This window comes from Phacochoerus africanus, chromosome 1 (assembly GCF_016906955.1).
Source record: "Phacochoerus africanus isolate WHEZ1 chromosome 1, ROS_Pafr_v1, whole genome shotgun sequence".
NCBI lineage: Eukaryota > Metazoa > Chordata > Mammalia > Artiodactyla > Suidae > Phacochoerus > Phacochoerus africanus.
In genome coordinates this window covers 120460428-120466960 of record NC_062544.1, presented here as the reverse complement: position 1 = coordinate 120466960, position 6533 = coordinate 120460428, and positions in this window count along the sequence as shown.

Genomic DNA, 6533 nt, shown 5'->3' with positions numbered 1-6533 from the left:
GCTTCCGCTGACATTCTTATAGCACTTCTGTGATTAGCTAAATATATCTCTTTATAACCCGTTCTGTACTAAGACACACAAAACCTGAGCCCCTAACGTCATGAAATTAAGTCGGCAGGGTAATGTGATTATACAAAATAATAAACAAGAAAGTAATAACTTTTTATTACTTGGGAAGAAGTGGTGTCCTCACCTTGGCTGATTTTTTCCCTAGTAACTTCTGTCAGTGGGATATAACATCCATATAGAAATGTGCGTAAAGCATAAATGAATGGCTTGATGAATTTTTCACAAATTGAACATACCTCTATGAATATGCCACACCCAGATCAAGAAACAGAACCTCACCAGCACTCTAGAAACTCCCTCATCCCCCCTCCTGGTTGATCCTTTCCTTCTCCCTTTCCTCCTCCTGCTCCTTCTTTGAGATACAATTTACAAACCATTAAATGTATCCATTTTAAATATAGTTTGATGAATGCCTCTAAATTCACAGCATGTACCCATCACCATCATTCAGTTTTAGAGTATTTCCATCACTCCAGAAAGTTCCCTGGTACCTGTTTAAGGTCAATCCCCACTTCTATCCCCAGGCCCAGGCAACCACTTGATGTTCTCTCTGTCTCAACAGTTTTGCCTTGGAGTTCCCATCATGGCTCAGTGGTTAATGAACCTGGCTGGTATCCATGAGGATGGAGGTTTGATCCCTGGCCTTGCTCAGTGGGTTAAGGATCTGGCATTGCCCTGCACTGTGCTGCAGATCGAAGAAGTGACTCAGATCATGAGTTGCTGTGGCTGTGGCATGGGCTGGCAGCTGCAGCTCTGGTTCGACCCCTGGCCTAGGGGCCTCCATGTGCCATGGGTATGGTCCTAAAAAGACAAGAAAGAAAAAAAAAAAAGTTTTGCCTTTACGAAAATGTTCATATAAAATAGTAAACATACAACAGTAGTCTTTTGTGTATGACTAGCTTTTTATCATAAAATATATAGATATGAATATAGCAAGATGAGAGTTTCCTAGGTGTGGCACATGAAGTAATTTAGATGGCACACAGAAAATTATTTCATATCTTAATTATTTTTTTCTAAGATACATGAAAATAACTAGCATATTAAGTCCCTGATGTCACAGGAACTACAGCTCAGATCTAAAAGAGGTTTTTAAAGAAATCAATTTAAGGAAACATGTTAGTAATAACACAGGTAGTGCACAGACAACATGAAAATTTTAAGGGTGAATGAGGCAAATGTTGAAGCCAGGTAAATAGTGACTTAGACTGAGAAAGAGAAATCATTTCTCTGAGCCCTGAAATTGTCTGCCTATCAATCAATATGTAGCCTTTTAAAAATAATACTCAGAATTTTAAGGCTATTCAGGTGTTTTATTGACCATTTCCACACTTTCATTGAATGCCTTCTATGTGCCACATGCTAGATAAATTTTCACTTAGAGATTCTAGTCATACTGCTTTTGTACTTGCATCATAAATATTTTTTACAAGACTTGGATGATTTAAACACAATGACACCCAGGAATGTGAGGTTATGTACTCACACAAAACAGCTTCCACAAAGGCACACAGGTGAAAAAGGTGAAAAAGTGGTGACAGGAGTATAATGGCTAATCCAAACGTTGCTTACAAACAACTATGAGCTGAACACCATGAAAAACAACCAGAGATGCCATTGGAAGGTCAGTCCTTTGTGGAAGATACAGAGGATGGATGGATGGATGATGGATGATGGGTGGATGGATGGATGATGGAAGGCAGGAAAGAATGGCTGTTCAGATGGATGGTCATCTGCCACATCCAATCCCTGTCTTATTCAATATTCATGTTCAATATTATGTGTTGCCTTGACATCTGATAAAATTGAGAAGGCCTTGGAGTTCCCGTCGTGGAGCAGTGGAAACGAATCCAACTAGGAACGATGAGGTTGTGGATTTGATCCCTGGCCTTACTCAGCGGGTTAAGGATCTGGCGTTGCCGTGAGCTGTGGTGTAGGTCACAGATGTGGCTTGGATCTGGCATTGCTTGGCTCTGGTGTAGGCTGGAAGCTATAGCTCCTATTAGACCCCTAGCCTGGGAACCTCCATATGCTACTGGTGTGGCCCTAAAAGGACAGAAGAAAAAAAAAATTGAGAGGGCCTAAAACGGCCTGACCACAAGTCCCCCTTCCCATTATTCTGTACCCATAAGGCCCCCTAGCCATACAACACTTCTTGTTGAAGGGACGGGACATAGTTCCTGCCCATCCCTGAGAAGTGGGCTTCAGTTTCTGCCAGCTAACGGAATTATTCCTACAGCCCAATCATATCTTCCTGTAGCAACTAAGGGATACCTCATCCTCTGGCCCCAAGTGCACTTTAGTGTAGCCTTAGGGGTAGGGGGTAGGGGGTGGGGGGGTGGTATCCTCCTCCCTAAGGCTGTGAATGTAAGTGACTAACAAACTGCCTCCAGTCTCATCTGCCCAGTGTCATCCTTATGTCAGTGGCATATGGAGGTTCCCAGGCTAGGGGTCAAATCAGAGCTACAGTTGCTGGCCTATGCCACAGCCACAGCAATGCCAGATCCTTTACTCCACTGAGCAAGGCCAGGGATCGAACCCGTATCTTCATGGATCCTAGTCAGGTCCTTAACCCGCTGAGTCACAAATGGAGCATCCAAGGCAGGATTTAAAGGCCAATACTTACTGTCTCACCAAAACCTTGCAGGGCATCCCATCCTCAGTGAGTGTGGCTGGGAGCTAGGAAACCCAAATGAAGGAAGAGTTGAAGAGTCTCAATAGGCAAATCAATCAATCAAAGCAGAACCAGAACTGTTTTTCTTATTTTTTAGAGAAGACAGTGCCCCCAGAAATTGTTGTGGTCGCTGCACACAGGTGGAAAAAGACTTTTCTGGATTTAAAGCAAGATGTAGAAAAGAAAGTTGGCAAGACAAACTGTTAATACAGTGGGCCAACTTCCTGATAATCAGGGAGAGCTGACTCCAGGCATGATTGCATCTGTTTTTATAGCCCAAAGACAAAGGGAGTGTGAGGAGTGGTCTTGCCATACACCTGCTGACCTGCTGAATGGGGGAAGAATGGAGTCTTCTGATACACTTTCTGGTTGGTGGGGGGCATATGTTGCCTCTATGGCGGTGGGGGGAAGGAGTGGGCTACATACCTTTTCTAGTGGAGGGCAGGAAGGAGAAGGCCAAGCTGCTGGGGTGGGGAGGTCCTTAGGACATTGTAACAGTCATAGTGAGACAGGTGGGATGGTAAGGGTCTGGCAATTCTTATTTCAGTCAGAGGCTTTTTGAGTTTTATCTCCTTGAAGAAGCCTGGAAGTCCCAGAGAAAACTTTCACTTTTTCTGCCATTTCTGAACCAGACACAGGAGTATTTGAAAAAGCAAAATTGCTTGTGAGATGTACAGTCAATCAGTCAACAGTGTTTATTGAGCTTGTAACATGGGCCTGGCAGCTGAAGTGACAGCTGAGTGCTGTTTTATAGTCCCATAGAGAGAAGGGCCAGACTATAACACAAACTCTATAAAAACTGAATTTTTAAATGCCATGCTAGGCTTACAAGTCTGGCATTGTTTTTAGGCATCTAAGATGTAGTCCAGTACTGCTCATAAATAAAAACTTGGACTCTAGTGTCAGGAAGACTGAGATTCAAATTCCAGCTCTCCCACTACTTGCTGTGTGACCTTTATCATATTTTTTACCTCGCTCAGCCTCAGTTTTCTGACCTGCAAAATGGAAATAATAATAGTACTTAGTTCAAGAGGCAACTATGCTGGAGTTCCTGTTGTGGCACAGCAGAAATGAATATGACCAGTAACTATGAGATTTCAGGTTCAATCCCTGGCCTCACTCAGTTGGTTAAAGATCCAGTGTTGCCGTGAGCTGTGGTGAGGGTCACAGATGCGGCTTGGATCTAGTGTTGCTGTGGCTGTGGAACAGGCCAGCGGCTATGGCTCCAATTCGACCCCTAGCCTGAGAACCTCCATATGCTGAGGGTGCGGCCCTAAAAAGCAAAAAATAAAAGCAGCAATTGTGCTGATTATCTTGGATAATGCCAGGGTTCAGGTCATTTTCAATAGATGTTAGAGAAAATTACTTTTTTTATCATTTAATTATTCCTTTTGAAAAAAAGAGATGCCTATAATCTCCCATGCAGAAACTCAGGGCTGGAGTAAAAGGGTGAACTGGCTACCAGCCTGGATTATGCCAGAGGCTGTTAATCCACATTGTTGGTTCTTCTTGTGTTTGCCTTTCTCCTTTACTCTCATTTGAGAAGGGAGCTGATTCTGAGAATACTGTCTTAAAGGCAGGAAGCCTGTGGAGGGTGGTGCAACCAGCCACAAGGACAACCTCAGAAAAGATCCCTGGAGACCCAAAATTGTAAGAAAGCAGGAGAGGACCCTGGAGCCAAAGGGGCCACTTGGGCAAGGCCAACAGATCCCTCGACCAACCACATGGCTGATGACCCAGAGCTGGAATCCTCCCCAGTCCCACCTTGGCCTTGATCGCCCTCCCAGGGCTGAATGAGCCGCGTATGTTGCCGAAGAGGCGGCATGGTACCCAGGAAAGACTGCAATTGGAGGTTTTACACCAGTTTAGCAGAGCCAAGGCCTGCACTCGGAGTAGAGTTCTAAGAAAGAAAGCTGTCACTCTTGCTCACCTGAGCATGGACTGACATTCACACCAGCTATGGCAAGAAGAATTCAGGGATGATTGTCCTCAGGAGACTGGGGTAGATATAAGGTCCACAGATTCCAGCAAGCAAGAGAAAAGAAGGTAAACCATAGTCACCTCTACAGGCCCATCATCTGGAAGAGAGCACACTGGTGGCAAATGTCCAGAGGCCTGGGCTCAGGCACAAATAAGGAAGCGAGTGAGGGAAAGGAGGAACAAATAAGCACACTTGGCAGAAAACCAACAGCACTCACAGCCTTTCACACCCAATTGGTATTAAATCCAGAGATTTGGGGTTACAGCTGGGGTTCAGCAATTAAAACTATGTTGCAACAGCTTTCCGGTTTAAAGTGGTGAATGCCTAAGGCCTGTGAACTTGCGGATTTGACACCACAGCCTTGTGCAAACCTCTGACACACTCTGCCCCTCCAGGGGGAAGATGCCAGCTCAGGTTTCACTACTAGCCCCCAACCCCCGCTGTGAATGTCAATTCTTTCCCAGAAGCAAATTGAACTACCAAATCTCTCTAAATCAGTACTGACAGCCTAAACCCAAGTTTATGAAGCTTCAGGCCACAGAGGAGGCCCTCTGCTCAGGGTTGCACCATCAGGGGTGAGCAGCTCTGGTTCAAACGAACCAGAGCCTAGATTTCACTGTTTTCATCACTTTAACATTTACATTCTGAGAGCCTGGGGAAATGTGTCTTGAGACACAGAATATTAACCTTTACTATTGCAAAGTCTTGGCTGTCTTCAAACACCTCACAAAAAAAATGGTACTCCTTATCTCCATTCTGGCCTCTAGTCTGCAGGAAAGGTCACAACATGGGAGGAGTTTGACAGAAGTGAAATCTCAGGAAAATGGTAGACCTTACAGGGACTGCAGCAAGCATTTAAGTCCACTCTGACATTTTATGCATGAGTAAACTCAGGCTGAGGAGAGATTAGGGAACCTTTTGCAAAGAGGAAATGCTAGACAGTCGGTGAACCGTGACTGGAGTCCACGTTTCCTTATTCTGTCTATTCATTTACCATAATGAACATCTGTGGTTGTGTGGGTCCTAATATGCAACAGGGCCCCAACTTACCCTCTGGAAGTCAGAGAGACCCCATCGCCCTCTCTCCACTTGTGGAAGCAGAGATGTAACCTAGATACATCCAACAGGACACTCCCATGCGGCCCTACCATAATATCTAACCTGCTCATGGCTGCCATGTTGGCTATGTCCTAGGGACAGACTACTCTGACCAGAGCCAAGTGTCCTAACAATAAATTTACCTAGTGACCAGTCTGCTCACTGACCAATTTGCATAATGAACAATTTGCTTAAATACCAGGCAAATGCTCTTTTGAGTACTTTTGCATTCATTCAGCTGCCACATTCCTTTTGGGTGGGGAGGGGTGCTACTTTTTGGCATTTTTACAGATTCATTTTTTTTTTTTTCGGTCTTTTTAGGGACGTACCTGTGGCATATGGAAGTTCCCAGGCTCGGGGTCAAATTGGAGTTGTTGCTGCCGGCCTACACCACAGCCATAGCAATTCCAGATCCAAGCCACACTGTGACCTACACGGCACTTCAGGGCAATGCTGGATCTTTAACCCACTGAGTGATCCATGGATCGAACCTGCGTTCTCATGGATGCTAGTCAGATTCATTTCTGCTGAGCCACACGACAGGAACTCCCATTTTTATAGATTTTAAAAATTAATTTTCTCTAAGGATTTTTCCCTGCCAAATTTTATATTTTTGATTAAGTATTTTGAAATGTGTCACCTTTTATAAACAATGAAATTGGGAGTTTCCATTGTGGCTCAGTGGAAATGAACCTGACTAATGAAGACACA